This window comes from Schistocerca nitens, chromosome 7 (assembly GCF_023898315.1).
Source record: "Schistocerca nitens isolate TAMUIC-IGC-003100 chromosome 7, iqSchNite1.1, whole genome shotgun sequence".
Lineage (NCBI taxonomy): Eukaryota > Metazoa > Arthropoda > Insecta > Orthoptera > Acrididae > Schistocerca > Schistocerca nitens.
Genome location: NC_064620.1, coordinates 197,796,667 through 197,813,978, shown reverse-complemented (window position 1 = coordinate 197,813,978; position 17,312 = coordinate 197,796,667). Strand labels below are relative to the sequence as shown.

The 17,312-nt window shown below is 37.5% G+C and overlaps 1 protein-coding gene across 2 annotated transcripts in view; it reads left to right on the top strand.

Moving 5' to 3' along the window:
* The window catches only part of LOC126195009 (vacuolar protein sorting-associated protein 16 homolog), a 231,027-nt gene that overhangs the window by 114,939 nt on the left and 98,776 nt on the right, over positions 1-17,312 (top strand). The window lies entirely within an intron of this gene.

Here is a 17,312-nt window from a genome sequence, read left to right as displayed (position 1 = left end):
TGAAGTTCACTATTGTACATTTCTGTACATTTAGAGCAAGATGCCAATCTCTGCACCACTCTGAAATCTTATCAAGATCTGACTGAATATTTATGCAGCTTTTTCCAGAGAGTTCTTCATTGTAGATATCTGTGTCATCTGCAAAAAAACTTGATTTTAGTATTAATATTATCTGTGGGGTCATTAATATACAACGTGAATAGCAAGGAGTATAAGGTGTAGTTAAAAAACATGTGGCAAATGAAGCACATGCCAGACTATGCACACCAAACAACCATCATCTATCAGTAGAGAGGTTCTTCGCACAGAATACGCGTGTTGTCCCTTGATCAGTATCTGCAATTCTAGGAGTTTACATAGGCTGACAAATGAAACCAGGCCTCATCTGACATGAAGTAAAGCAAGGGATCAAAGGGTAACCATTGGCAAATGATGTTAACAATCAGTCACAATAATGAACTCTCTTTTTTTTCCTGTTCTTCAAATTTCAACTCTTGCACCAACTCACATGACAGGCTTTTAATTTCATATCTTTTAGTACATGATGGCATGATATACGAGATACACCAAGCTGCTGCGATAACCTCCTTATTGACTTGCAGAGACTTCTTGTAATGTCCAGACAAATTCTGTCTGTAGTTTCAGGGGTCCTCACTGCTGGTTGCCTATTCCTCTCAACATTCTCAGTGGATCCTACAGCCTCTCATTCCTTGTACAGATCTTGAACAGCACTGGTTGTGGAGAGTTCCCATCAGGACACTTCACTTGAAACACTTCTTTTCTTTCTTCAATGGAGCCTGTCTTTATGTAACACTCCACAATATCAGTATGCTGTTCTAACGCAAACTGCCCCATTTCTGTAACACCTCAATGGTACGAGCTTCTTACAACACTTAAGTGTGAACACACAACTGCACTCAACTTTCCAATAAAATGCAGTGCAGCCAACTTTTGAGACAGTGTTGCCATTTTGCAAGCAATTCGGTTATAGGTAATTAACCAGTAATAGAGGCAGACCAGTTTTATGTGGGACACCACATACTATTCCATAAAACTTATACATTTATACTTAGTGTAGTACTGTAGAGTAGAAGTACAAGAACTGTTATAACAAACTGGAATTTAGATATTTATCAACAGAATAAAAATAGTGAGTAAGTAAGATGTATTTTATTTTATTCCTAAATGTATTTCTATTTTCCCTAAACCTTAATAGTAAAGCATGCTACTCATATTTCTTACACCAAATAAACTTTTGGTCAGTCTTTGGCTATTCAGTTGAATGCCTGCACTATAATGATTATTAAGATCATGAAGAGATCTGTTGGCCCCAAACAAATGCAAATTTTTATTAACAAAAGCCACAGTTTTAAAGATATAAATGCAGGGAACAGGCAGTATTTTGAATTCCCTGAAAGTAGGCTTAGTGGCAATACACAGGGACACCTACTTCATTACCTTTAAGAGCCTTTTTCACATCACACAAATTTGTCCAAATCCTGTCATCCAAAATGGGATGTCAAAAGACTGTACTAAAGCAAGACAAACTGTTTTTAGGTTTGAGATACCACAGGACTGTCTAAGAATTAGGGAAGCAAAGCACACACTGCTTAATTTCTATAGCAACTTTTCTCTGTGAATATTCCATTATAAGTTATTGTCAATCAACACCCCAAGAAATTTTATCTCATTTGCTTGCTGTATTGTTTCATCATCAATTAGTATGGTCTCCATATGCATAGGGTTATTTTTGGAGACACTAAAAAGCATATGGGCAGTTTTACTTTAGTTTAATAATAGTTTTTGTGTAAGTTACCTGCAGAATTAGCCTTTTATAGACTGTGTTATTACATCTTTTACAACCGGAAGAGATGGATTTTGGGAAAGGAGAGTTAGTTGTCTGCAAACAATGCAGGTAAGGCACTAGGTAGATTCAGATGCAGATCACGGATAAATAAGAGGAAAAGTAAGGGCCCTAGAACTGAAAGCTAGGCTCTTCTTTTTGAGTGCAACCCATTATCCCTCTGAATAAACTTGCAGTCTTCTTTCAAATATTTTTAAACTGCTCGAAAAAATCTTTTGCAACACTCCCATAACTTGCATATTTTGTATTTTTCTGACTGGGAGCCTCTTTCTTTGACACTTAAATCTACATACATATTCTGCAAATTACTGTAAAGTGCATGGCAGAGCATACTTAGCAAAGTATCATATGTTAGAGTTTGCCATTGTTGATGGAGTGTGGGAAGAATGACTGCTTAAATACCTTTGTGCACATATTAATTAGTCAGTACTGGTTCTCGAAATTTAGTGAGTTGGCTTTCGTAGGATAACTGGCATTTCTCTTCATCTGTCAGATCAGGTTTCCCAGCTTTCCTTTGTCTTCTGTGAGTTAAAAAAATCCCTCGAACAATTATGCTGTCCATCTTTGAATATGTTCAATCTTCCTCATTAGTCCTATTTGCTAAGGATACAACCCACTTGAGCATTACTCTAGGATTGCATGAGTGCTTTGTAAGTGCTCCCCTTTTGTAGGTTGACTGCCTGTTCCCACTAGCCTGTCAATGAATCAGATTTGACACCTGGCTTACCTACAAATGAGTGTATGTGATAATTACATTTCATATTCAGACAGATTGCTACACCCAGGTATTCGTATGAGTTTGATGGATTCCATTTGTTTGTCATGCACTATTCATCACTATGGCACTACAAGACTCCAAGCAAGTTTCTTAATTTTTTAATGGACATAACAAATCATATTTACATAAATTATTATATCATAGTCTCTGCTGCAGTGTCAACATGCTGATGAAGCTAAATAATGGTGTTCATGTGCCAAATTCTATTTTATCACAGATTAATTAAAAATTATAAATAATTTAACAATTTTTTTCATGCATGTCACACAACGAGCCTGCTTATCATGTAAATGGGGTCATGATCTATTTGTTGGTGTGTTGTATGTGTTAATAAGATGACTGCTGATGATTATTATGTGGTATAAATAAACATTTAAAATTGAATTGTTTCTATAAAAGACATTATATAGACATTGTATAGATATAGTAATAATTTTATTGTGTTCTAGGGCTTCCGCTAATTCCAGGAATGTCCTTATATTTCCTGTACATCAACTAACTGTAGGCAGTTTTGGTTATTTTTGTAGATATACAATACTTTTCATGTAACACATTCAGCTGCCAGGCCATCTTGGCATTCACTTACTTTGTCACCAGGGTTGTTAGCTTTGGGCTTTTCCCGGGCTCCTGCTTTGTCTGCAGGTAAACTAGTATTCGGCTGCTTCGCTCATGCTGTGGCTCTGTCCATCCTTCCTGATTCACCTAGACTGTCCATACACAATAACAAACAGTTCTTCACTGCTTACCTCCATATAGCACTCAACATATCAGCCAAGCAGTTGGTTTTGTCACATGTCCATCACAAAGGAGGAGCGCTATATTGAGTGCCAAGCAAATCGTAGCCCCTCAGATCTGTCCCTGCCAGCCAAGAATAAGTAATGGACTCACTGCAACATTCTGTGTCATCCCACACTATTGTTGTAAAAGGAAAAAACAAACAGTTTTTCATGTAGAGAATGTGAAAAGCGAGTGATGAAGGGTATTTTCTGTGTCAAGTGCAATTACTGGTTGCATGAAAAGTGTGCGAAAGTGAACCTAAAAATCATCAATGATGATATTCCATGGACATGCTACGTTTGTTTATGAGCTGAAACAGCTAGATTAGATTAGATTAGATTAATACTAGTTCCATGGATCATGAATACGATATTTCGTAATGATGTGGAACGAGTCGAATTTTCCAATACATGACATAATTAGGTTAATTTAACAACATACTTAAGTTAATATAACAACTTTATTTTATTGTGTTTTTTTGTTTTTCTTTATTTTTTATTTTTATTTTTTATTTTTTTAATATTTTTTGTTTTTTTTTCTTAATTTATATCTAAAAATTCCTCTATGGAGTAGAAGGAGTTGTCATTCAGAAATTCTTTTAATTTCTTCTTAAATACTTGTTGGTTATCTGTCAGACTTTTGATACTATTTGGTAAGTGACCAAAGACTTTAGTGCCAGTATAATTCACCCCTTTCTGTGCCAAAGTTAGATTTAATCTTGAATAGTGAAGATCATCCTTTCTCCTAGTATTGTAGTTATGCTTACTGCTATTACTTTTGAATTGGGTTTGGTTGTTAATAACAAATTTCATAAGAGAGTATATATACTGAGAAGCTACTGTGAATATCCCTAGATCCTTAAATAAATGTCTGCAGGATGATCTTGGGTGGACTCCAGCTATTATTCTGATTACACGCTTTTGTGCAATAAATACTTTATTCCTCAGTGATGAATTACCCCAAAATATGATGCCATATGAAAGCAATGAGTGAAAATAGGCGTAGTAAGCTAATTTACTAAGATGTTTATGACCAAAATTTGCAATGACCCTTACTGCATAAGTAGCTGAACTCAAACGTTTCAGCAGATCATCAATGTGTTTCTTCCAATTTAATCTCTCATCAATGGACACACCTAAAAATTTGCAATATTCTACCTTAGCTATATGCTTCTGATTAAGGTCTATATTTATTAATGGCGTCATACCATTCACTGTACGGAACTGTATGTACTGTGTCTTATCAAAATTCAGTGAGAGTCCGTTTACAAGGAACCACTTAGTAATTTTCTGAAAGACAGTATTGACAATTTCATCAGTTAATTCTTGTTTGTCAGGTGTGATTACTATACTTGTATCATCAGCAAAGAGAACTAACTTTGCCTCTTCATGCATATAGAATGGCAAGTCATTAATATATAATAAGAACAACAAAGGACCCAAGACTGACCCTTGTGGAACCCCATTCTTGATAGTTCCCCAGTTTGAGGAATGTGCTGATCTTTGCATGTTACGAGAACTACTTATTTCAACTTTCTGCACTCTTCCAGTTAGGTACGAATTAAACCATTTGTGCACTGTCCCACTCATGCCACAAAACTTGAGCTTGTCTAGAAGACTGATCTTGTAAGTACACTGGACTCAAAAAACGAAATTATAAAGTTGCTGCAAAAGGACATTGAGGCATTAAATGCTGAAATAGTGACTATAAAAAAAGAAAAAGCTAGATTAATACGCGAAAAACAGGCCTGTGCATGTGAAATTGAAATAAAAGAAGATACAAAAAACAAAATTATAAAGCAGCTACACAAGGACATTGAAGCATTGAAAACTGAATTACTGACTACAAAGAAAGAAACTGATAGATTAACTCAAGAAAAACATTTCTGTGTGTGTGATATCCATCAAACGGAAATAAGTGAAACGGAATCCAGGGTTTCTGGAAAACACCAGCCAATTAAGAAACAAAACCTTCAAAATACACATAGTGTGCAAAATGTAACCAAAAACCTACCCACCAGACTATCTGTAAACAAATATAAATGGGAAACAGTGACCTATAAAAAGGACAAACGTGGAAGTGCCACAGCAAAACCGATTGAAAAAAGGGATTTTCTTGTTGTTGGCGACTCCATACTGAAAAATGTTATAGCTCCAAGCTGTGAAATCGATGTACATCCCACAATCCGATTGCATCAAATCAGCAGACACTTTCAAAATATCCTAAATTCAAAATGAAGTGAAACTGAAAGTGGAAATGAAAAAAAAAGGACAAACACGAAGGTGTTTTCATTCATGTCGGAACAAATTCTATCCAGAACAGCAGTGAGGAAGAAATAATCAGTGGAACACGGAACTTGATCCGCTCAGCAAAAAGTGTGTTTGCAAGTTAAAAAATCGCCATTAGTGCAATTTTACACAGTTCAGTAAGTGATACATACATAAATAATATAAACAGTGGAATCAGGGAACAGTGTGACAAGCTGGATGCAATTTTTGTAGACTCATATAAATTTGTAAGAATTTGTAAGTGGTAAGTGTCTGCGAAAGGATGGGCTACACTTGAATAGGTTAGGTTCAATGACTTTCAGCAAAATGATCATGGCCATTCACAGATTTATTAAAAGCAAGGGAAACTGAAAGCTTCTGAAAGGGCTGAGAAAACAAAAGTGGTGATCCAAAATGGAAGCTGTAAATATAATGGAACAAATGAGGCTCTTCAAAGTATAAACAAACTCAAAAATTCTATCTTGAATCTTGATGCTTCTAAATATAAATGGTTTAGCAGAAAGACGTCCAAATTTATGTTACTCTAAAATTGATGAACTGAAAGTTATACTTTCTGACCTGACAAACATATGGGTAGTCTGCTTAAATGAACACTGGCTCACAAAAGAATGCGTGGACGTTCCAAATAAAATTAATAATTTCAAAGTTGCCAGCAGCTTTTGTAGAAAAAACGAATCTTGTGGGGTCTCCTGTATCTTACTGCTTGCCTCTGTAAACTTTAAAGTGAAAGAAGATTTTAGTTATCTAAATGAAGAATGTATTTTTGAAAGCTGTTGTGTGGACCTGTGTGATTTAAATACTGTGATAATATCAATTTATACCGAATTCCTGGGAGCTCTGCTACTGAATTGTTCTTAGAAAAATTTCAGTATCTCTTAGATAAAATTAAAAAAGGAAGCAAGAAAAAGGTTGTGATTGCAGGAGATTTCAACTTAAATACATTATTGAAAGCACTAACATTGAAAAATTTTGTGACTTAATAAAAAAAATCTGGTTTCAAGTTAAACTAAACTATATGCACTAGAGAAAACTTCCACTGAGCAACCTGCATAGATAATATTACTACAAATTATCAGTTTGATGATACAAGGAAGTTTTGCCTAGATCTAGGGATTTCTGATTACTCAGCTTTGGTTATAGAACTCCCCAAAACAGAGAAACTAAGATCTGAATCTTATATCAGAAGGAATTTTGTTGTTGTTGTTGTTGTTGTTGTTGTCTTCAATCCTGAGACTGGTTTGATGCAGCTCTCCATGCTACTCTATCCTGTGCAAGCTTCTTCATCTCCCAGTACTTACTGGAACCTACATCCTTCTGAATCTGCTTAGTGTATTCATCTCTTGGTCTCCCGCTACGATTTTTACCCTCCACACTGCCCTCCAATGCTAAATTTGTGATCCCTTGATGCCTCAGAACATGTCCTACCAACCTGTCTCTCCTTCTTGTCAAGTTGTGCCACAAACTCCTCTTCTCCCCAATTTTATTCAATACCACCTCATTAGTTATGTGATCTACCCATCTAATCTTCAGCATTCTTCTGTAGCACCACATTTCGAAAGCTTCTATTCTCTTCTTGTCCAAACTATTTATCGTCCATGTTTCACTTCCATACATGGCTACACTCCATACAAATACTTTCAGAAACGACTTCCTGACACTTAAATCTATACTCGATGTTAACAAATTTCTCTTCTTCAAAAACGCTTTCCTTGCCATTGCCAGTCTACATTTGATATCCTTTCTACTTTGACCATCATCGGTTATTTTGCTCCCCAAATAGCAAAACTCCTTTACTACTTAAAGTGTTTCATTTCCTAATCTAATTCCCTCAGCATCACCCGACTTAATTCAACTACATTCCATTATCCTCATTTTGCTTTTGTTCATGTTCGTCTTATATCCTCCTTTCAAGACACTGTCCATCCCGTTCAACTGCTCTTCCAAGTCCTTTGCTGTCTCTGACAGAATTCCAATGTCATCGGCGAAGCTCAAAGATTTTTTTTTTCTCCATGGATTTTAATGCCTACTCCAAACTTTTATTTTGTTTCCTTTACTGCTTGCTCAATATACAGATTGAATAACATCGGGGACAGGCTACAACCCTGTCTCACTCCCTTCCCAATCGCTGCTTCCCTTTCATGCCCCTCGACTCTTGTAACTGCCATCTGGTTTCTGTACAAATTGTAAATAGCCTTTCGCTCCCTGTATTTTACCCCTGCCACCTTTAGAATTTAAAAGAGAGTATTCCAGTCAACATTGTCAAAAGCTTTCTCTAAGTCTACAAATGCAAGAAATATAGGTTTGCCTTTCCTCAATCTATTTTCTAAGATAAGTCGTAGGATCAGTATTGCCTCACGTGTTCCAACACTTCTACGGAATCCAAACTGATCTTCACTGAGGTCGGCTTCTACCAGTTTTTCCATTCGTCTGTAAAGAATTTGCGTTAGTATTTTGCAGCTGTGACTTATTAAACTGATAGTTCGGTAATTTTCACATCTGTCAACACCTGCTTTCTTTGGGATTGGAATTATTATATGCTTCTTGAAGTCTGAGGGTATTTCACCTGTCTCATACATCTTGCTCAGGACTGGCTCTCCCAAGGCCGTCGGTAGTTCCAATGGAATGTTGTCTACTCCCGGGGCCTTGTTTCGACTCAGGTCTTTCAGTGCTCTGTCAAACTATTCACGCAGTATCGTATCTCCCATTTCATCTTCATCTACATCCTCTTCCATTTCCATAATATTGTCCTCAAGTACATCGCCCTTGTATAAACCCTCTATATACTCCTTCCACCTTTCTGCTTTCCCTTCTTTGCTTAGAACTGGGTTTCCATCTGAGCTCTTCATATTCATACAAGTGGCTCTCTTTTCTCCAAAGGTCTCTTTAATTTTCCTTTAGGCAGTATCTATCTTACCCTGTGTGAGATAAGCCTCTACACCCTTACATTTGTCCTCTAGCCATCCCTGCTTAGCCATTTTGCACTTCCTGTCGATCTCATTTTTGAGACATTTGTATTCCTTTTTGCCTGCTTCATTTACTGCATTTTTGTATTTTCTCCTTTCATCAATTAAATTCAGTATTTCTTCTGTTACCCAAGGATTTCTGCTAGCCCTCGTCTTTTTACCTACTTGATCCTCTGCTGCCTTCACTACTTCATCCCTCAGAGCTACCCATTCTTCTTCTACTGTATTTCTTTCCCCCATTCCTGTCGATTGTTCCCTTATGCTCTCCCTGAAACTCTGCACAACCTCTGGTTTAGTCAGTTTATCCACGTCCCATCTCCTTAAGTTCCCACCTTTTTGCAGTTTCTTCAGTTTTAATCTACAGTTCATAACCAATAGATTGTGGTCAGAGTCAACATCTGCCCCTGAAAATGTCTTACAATTTAAAACCTGGTTCCTAAATCTCTGTCTTACCATTATATAATCTATCTGATACCTTCTAGTATTTCCAGGATTCTTCCATGTATACAACCTTCTTTTATGATTCTTGAACCAAGTGTTAGCTATGATTAAGTCAAACTGCTTCAATGATTCCTTTCTCAATATAGAAAAATCTGACATAGACATGACAGCCTATCAGGACAATATGATTTTCAGGCATAGTGATGATATACAGAACATTTGTTTTAAAAAAATCAGAAAAATCACTCAGAAAGATGTGAAAGACACAATATTATCATTAAAAAAGGAATACCTTCCATGGTAATCAAGGCAGTATGCCATATTATTTCATACCCGTCCTTTGAACATGGGTCTTTCCCAGATATCCTAAAATATGCAGAGATTAAGCCATTATTTAAAAAGGGGTCACCAGAAGATAAGGGAAACTACCAGCATATCTCTCTCCTTCCTGTTTTTTCTAAAATATGTGGAAAGTTTGTGACAAAACAACTAGAAAATTTCCTTACAGTAAATGACATTATTTGTAAAAATCAGTTTGGTTTTCAAAGAGAAAAGAGCACCATAAATGCCAACAGAGAATTTACAGAAAAAATAAGCACATCACTAGACCAGGGTATAAAAGTCTCAGAAATATTCTGTGATCTAACAAAAGCCTTTGACTTGGTGAACCACTCATTATTACTTCACAAGCTGAAGAGCTATGGGATCGAAGATACTGCATTACAGTGGTTCAACTCTTATCTTACAGAAAGGAAACAAAGAGTTATTTTAACATCAAATTCAGTTAACTACCACTCCAAATGGAAGACAATTTCCTGAGGAGTTCCTCAGGATTCAATACTGGGTCCTTACCTGTTCTTGTTGTGTATAAATGATTTACCATTAAATATTGAAGCTCATTCAGTCTTGTTCACAGATGACACCTCAGTCCTGATAGAAAATGATACAATAGAAAAGATTCCAAATAGTATAGAAAGTGTTTGGGGAAACTGGAATCCTGGTTCCATAAAAATGGACTAAAGCTCAATGTCACTAAGACCCAGATAATGCAAATTGTCAGCAATATGCCCTGTACAAATAGCCCATAATAATTGACTGATGACAGAAGTGAGCCATGTGACATTCTTGGGCCTAAACCTTGATAAAAGTTTAAACTGGAAGACACATATGGACTTCCTGGTAAATAAATTAAATTCCCTAGCTTTTGCAATGTTAATTTTATCTAGTGCCACTCATATGGACACAATAAAGACAGCCTACAACAGTTATTTTGAATCTGTTATTCGGTATGGGATAATTTTCTGGGGAAACTCTAGGAGCAGTATAAGACTGCTAATTCGTCAGAAGAAATTCATCAGAAACATATGTGCTGCCCACAAAAATGAGTCATGTTGCCCATTGTTCAAGAAATTAAAAATATTAACAATTACTTCATTGTAAATCCTTGAAATTTTGATTTTTGTATGTAATAATCAACATAATCGTGAAAAGTTATGTTTTAAGCATAGCTATGGTACTCGTCACAAGGGAAACATCAGGTTTTCTTCACTTCACTTAAAGCTTTATGCCCAGACACCACTGTATATGGGGCTAAAAATATATAACAAATTAAAAGGGAGAAACACATTAACAGTGGACCCTGGTTCACTGAAAAGTTTACTCCAAAATATTTTAATAGAGAAATGTTACTACACCATTGAAGAATTCATGAAAGACAGTCTGTCACTTTGAACAATAAAAATCTATGGCTAATATTGCAGTGTTGTCTGTGTACAACAAAGGAAATTGGTAAACTGTTAATTTATAGTAAATAGTGTAGTGTTGTATTTATTGGCATTATTCTTAAAATAGTGTAAAAAGAATTTCTATAAATCATTATACATTATATTTTTGCTAAACTTGATAGTGTCTCCTGTACAACAGATTGTATGATCTGTGCAATGTATGTAATGAGACTAATAAATCACATTTTACATTTTACCCTCTCTAACTGAATCAGTGCATGCATCAGAGGGAGTGCAACATCATACTCATTGGGCTCACACTCCAGCCATCTCATCCTGAGAAGCTTTCTTTCTTCCTCCCCATGTGGGCACTTCACTCTTTTTGACAGGCAGTGCATGTCACTCATCCTTGCAGTAGTGAGTAGTGTGATTATTAAACTGACAGTACTCCCATATTTTCAATTGCAACTTTTGAAATCAGGTTTCAGAATTTCTGCCTTTTATTTGCTACCCTCCATTTCTGTTTGTCATACATGCGTGTCTGGGCACTTTACATATGACCAGTACTACTTCAGTTTTGGGTGAGATTTTTCTATAAGATCTTACTGTAGCAGTCATTGAGGGCCTCATACATAGTCTTTTTGACAGCAAGGGCACTTCATTCAGCATCTCTCTGTCTGTATACATATCCTTTGTTTTGCAGCTAATATGCAGTAGTCACTGTTTCATTAGAAGTTTCTTTAAAGTGGCTTTATACCATGGAGGGTTCCTCCCATCATGAACTGTTCTGCTGTAGGTACATATCTGTCCAGTGCTTGGTCAATTATTCTTTTCAACCTGAGTCACTGTTTCCTACATACTCCTGCCCAGAGGTCAATGTTTTGAGCTGTTCTTTGCAATATGACGTGACTGCCTCATTATCAACCTTTTTTAACATGTAAATGTTTCAGATTGTTTCAGTTGCCATTTGTGCTTTATTAATTAACATTGATACAGCTATCTGATAGTCACTGATAATAGTTTCATTATGGACATCCTCAAAAAGACCAAGTTTATTTGTTGCTATTAGACTGAACGTATATGCTTCATGAGCAAACTATTTATTCCAAGTAGTAGTTCGAGAAAGTATTTAGTGTTATTTCACAGTATGTCTTGTCATGCTTGCCACATACAAAGCTGTAATTAAGCCTATCAGTTGTGATGTAAGTGTTAGTAAACTGACAATTTGTGAAGTTTTTGGCTACATCTAAGGCTGAGTCTGGTGGTTGACAGAAGAACATTCTTGATACTGAGTCTTGTTCAAACATGTGCATGAAACTCCAATTTCCACATTGGTGGTCTGAAGTTTCTTGTCTACTGCAACAAATATGCTGCCACCATTTCTTTTTAGCCTATAATTTTATTACATACGTAACTTTACCCCCAAAATAATGCTACTGTCAAATTTTGGATTTAGCCAGCTTTCTGTACCTAGTATAAAGTGAGGTACCTTTGCTTTTTGGGCTATTTTACCAGTTTCTCAAAAGGTTTTAACAGGCTTGTCTGTAGGTCGTATTTCTTTGCATGTACTCTAGTACTTGGGACTTCTACATTTATCATTATTTGGACTGAATGGAGAGTCAATTAAGCTTTAAAAAAAAATGAAAAAAAAAAACTTTTGTGCTAGTTAGTAACATGGGATAGCAGTCTCAGATAAGCAGTGTTCTCCTGACATGTTTAGATTGATCCTAGCATTTTAAGCTGTTGTGCACCCAAGAAATCATAGCCTAGACTATCACAGAACCTTCAAAGTCTTTGGATCAAGCCTTCTCTCTGACTCAGAAACAAAGGGTCACAATTGGTTCTGGGGACAATGCTGCAGATTGTGAGATTCATTGAACCTCCATGAGTGTGGTTAGTCTTCTCAACATTCTCTGCCAATCTCTGGCATGACCCAAGTACAACCTTAGAGCTCAAATGACAGGCATTATTTGTACCAACCTGCAACACAATCTACAGTTAGTTGTATTCAGTTCCCTCAGTGGATACCGCATCAGCGTCTTCAACATGTTGAAAGTAGTCTCCAGGCTTACAATAGAGTGCAAGCGATGAGACTTCCCATCCTTTGCTACAATTCCCTAAGGAGCACCATTGTTTGCTCTACATTCAGATTACCACTGATTGACAGGTTGGTACACGTTTTGCTTGCTTACTCCTGATGTGGTACACAGCAAGCCTGCCAACAGTTGAAGTGTCTCTCAATGGCTCAGTTTCAGTAGAAAACAGTACCTCAGGCATTTTGGTTAGTAGGATGTGTGTACTGCCCTGAGTTCTCCCTTGTCCCAGCCTTTCTTTTAAGGGCCTCTAGATCTACGACTGACAAGCCACTAAGTCAGTTGGGCAACTGGTGATAGATCATGTACTTTCTATAGAGGCCCAGTAGCCATGGTAGACGATAGTACTGCAAGGTTCCCCCTAAATGGGCAGGTGTGCACTACACACCAGAGGCTGCTGACCATATAGCTAACCATGTAGAAGATGTACACAAACGTTTTTTTCATTGTTGTCATAATTGTAGGAGACATGGAAGTATCAGTATAAGTTCCATGAAACCCTCCCATGGAAGCAAGTATTAAAATTCTTATGGTTAACTACCAAAGCAATCAGAACAAAGTGCCAAAAACTGCAGTGACACTCCTAAAAATGCAATGACACTCACATAATACTAGCTAAGAAAGCTGGTTAAAAACTGGAATTGACAACCTGACATTTTTGGAAAATCCAAGCACATATTGAAAGTATAGTCTAATGGAAAATGGGAATAGTGTACTTGTCACAGCAGACAAGGAACTCAAATCCATGGATATAAAAACTGAAGCTGCATGCAATGTTGTATGGGCAAGTCTCAGTGTCAGGGGTGGGCATAAAATTATAACTGGATCTTTCTATTGACCAGCAGGCTAGCTCCTGATGTAACCAAAAACTTTAGAGGAAATCACTGTTATCTAGTATTTAAATTCTCTGATCATATTGTAATCACTACAGGAGATTTTAATCACCAAACAGTCAGCTGAGATAATTACAGTTTTGTTAGTGGTAGTTGTGGCAAGACATCTTGTGAAATATTACAAAGTGCCTTCTCAGAAAACTACCTAGAACATATAGTTCGGATCTGCTTTCATGATGTAAATACAATCAATCTAATGGCAACAAATATACCTGACCTCTTTGATAATGTCCACATTGAAACTAGTAACAGTGACAATGAAGCAGTTGCAGCAACAATGATTGCCAAAATACAAATGTCAACTAACACAAGTAGAAATATTTACATTTTAAGTAAACTAGATAAAGAAGCGGTAGTAGTACAATATCTCAGTGAGGAACTTGAAACTTTTATCTCAGAACAGGAGCATGAAACTTTCAGCTCAGAACAGGAGCATGTAGAGTAAACATGGCTGACATTTAAAAGAGTAGTTGACTGTGCACTGGATAGATGTGTATGTAATAGAATAGTTCATGAGGGGAGGATCCCTCCATGGTATTCAGTCAGTGTAAAGAAACAGAGAGGACATAGATAGGGAGCTACTGAATGAAACACATTTGACTCTCAAGAGAGCAGTGCATGAAGCCTTCAGTGACTGCCATAGCAGAATATCATTAAAACAATTATTTAATTGGCTAGATTAAAAATCTACTCACTAAGCAGTGGCAGAACACATGCACACATAAAAGATAGTTGTGATTGGCAAGCTTTCGGAGCCAGTGGCTCTTCTTCAGGCAGAAGGGTTGAAGGGGAAGGAAGAAGGATGATGGAAAGGATTGGAGAAGTCTAGGAAAAGGGGTAGTATCAGGAAGGTCACCCAGAACCGCGGGTCAGGGGAGACTTACCGTACAGGATGAGAAGGAAACACATTTCTGTGTTGGTTACAAAATATTGAGTCATCTAGAAACTTCTGTAATTGGTGATTTTTTTTTTTTTTTTTTTTTTTTTTGTAGAATAAAAAATCATGATTTCAGACAGTATGTTCTTTAAGTCTAGTTCAACCTGCTAAAACATCGAAATTATAAATGTCAAAATGTCAGAACACTAACAGTAATTACAAGTATTTTCATTCCCATGAACTATGTATTGGGTGCTATATTAAAGATAAGGATTGATTAGTATACTAGTCTGTACTATTAAAGATCTCTGACTTGAGTGTACTGTTCAGCCTGTGAACATACCTTGAATGATCAGTTTAAGTGTGGATGGTGCTTCCATTGCCACTTTATGGCAAGAAGATTTGTCAGCATGGGAAGCTGATTGTGGGATCAGCATACACTGCAGTGATATCAGTGAAACGTACAACTGTTGTCGTGTGACAACAGAACTGTCATTGAGATTTTTATACAAAAATACCACCCAAGTTTCCAACTTTTCTGGTGTATTTTCCAAAAGTTTTCTTTTATATCAGCCTTGTCCTGACAATTATGTACATTGTAGATCTGGCTCTGAGCACTATGGGACTTAACATCGGAGGTCATCAGTCCCCTAGAACTTAGAACTACTTAAACCTAATTAACATAAGGACATCACACACATCCATGCCCGAGGCAGGATTCGAACCTGCGACCGTAGCGGTTGGGCGGTTCCAGACTGAAGCGCCTAGAACCGCTTGGCCAACCTGGCCGGCTGTAGATCTGGGTCACAGTGGTTGCCCATGGGCGGCAACACAAGTTGTTGACTGCTACTTAGAAATTATAGTTTGTAGGTACTCCAAGAAGAAAGCAATGTAAGTGTGTACTACATTCGTGGAGGCAACTGGGATGGCTGTGTGTACCCAGATAGTACAAAACTGTCCCTACATGATTGGTTTGTTCTCTAAGTGTCCATTATGATCAACCGTACAAAACCCCCGAGCAGTGTGGGTTAGTGGATGTGGAGTTCTCTTCATTAACAAGAGCAAAATTTGTGTCTGACATCTGATGATCATCATTGAAGAGAGTGGAGGTGGACAGATACCAACACACACCTGAGGCGTGTAGTCCCACTGTAATACACACTCTCCTATGCAGTTATTTTACTAAATTTTGATCTTGGATGTGTTACTAATGGTTTATGTAGGCAATCAGACTAAAAATTACTTTATGTATTGCCTGTTGGCTTCTTGTTTCAGGACCTTTGGCCAACTTTTGTTTAATGGTTTCCATAATACTTTTCCAGCTCAAGTAACTGCCATCATCAAAGGTTCACCCTTCATTGCTGCTGGTAGACTGGAGTCAAGCCTATGACCAGAGATTATATGTACCTGTTGTGCCAATATATGAGGGTTTGGCCAATATATGAGGGTTTCCCTGATAATTATCGCTTTAGGTCTCCTCATGCTGCCTGCAATGGTCTTTAGCTACAGCTTGGGAATCCAGGAGCCTCAAGGTAAATGGATACTGGATTTCTGTAGGTCAGTGAATGGCCATTGCAGGTAGCAAGTGGAGAAAAACAGTGGTAATGATAACGGAGAAGCCCTTAAGCGTTGGTGTGATGAATACATATAATCTCTGGCTTTGTTTGGAGTTGACTCCAGTCCACCACCAGCAGTGGAGGCTGAATCTTTGACAAAGCAAGTCGCTCATGCTGACGAAATGTCTGGAAAATCCTTAAACAAATGTCAGCCAAAGATCTCAAGACAGAAACCACCAAGAATTATGTCAACAAGTCGTCACAAAACCCTCAGCAATTTTGTAAATTGAAACTCACAAATGTTGATTTTTAAATGTTTTTGTCGGGTCACACAAGGCAGATGGAACTATCTGTTACAAGTAATAAAATGATTGCCACTTCAGATTGGACATTTGTTTTAGTTAACAGGGCAATTGCAATCTTTAAAGCCAAAATCTACATAAGTACATTAAATTCATTCACTAACAGTTTCATGAGAGAACTGTTTCATAGAATCAACTCTTTGCCAATGTATAATTTTTTCCTGTTTACTTTGAGATGGTGATTAATAAGAAAATCATTTCCTCACACTAACAGTTTTCAAAATAATCTGGATAGTTCTGAATAAATCAACATTTAAAGTTACTGTATAGCAGAGATGTTGAGTCGCAGATATGCACAACAAAAATACTTTCACAGTTAAATCTTCTGCCCCCCCCCCCCCCCCCCCTCCCACCCCACACACACACACGTGCGCGCGCGACTGCAGTCTCAGGCAACTGAAACCACACTGCGAGCAGCAGCACCAGTGGATGATGGAAGTGGCAACTGGGTGGAGGTAAGGAGGAGGCTGGGGTGGGGAGTTGGAGGGGTAGTGTGGTGTGGTTAGTGGACAGTGAACTGTTGCAGGTTAGATGGAGGGCAAGGGAGACATGGGGAGGGGGGGGGGCGGGGTGAAGTAGCGGAACAGTAGAGAAATAAAAAGGCTAGGTGTGGTGGTTGAATGATGGAGTGCTGGAATGGGAACAGGGAAGGGGCTGGATGGGTGAGGACAGTGACTAACGAAGGTTGAGGACAGG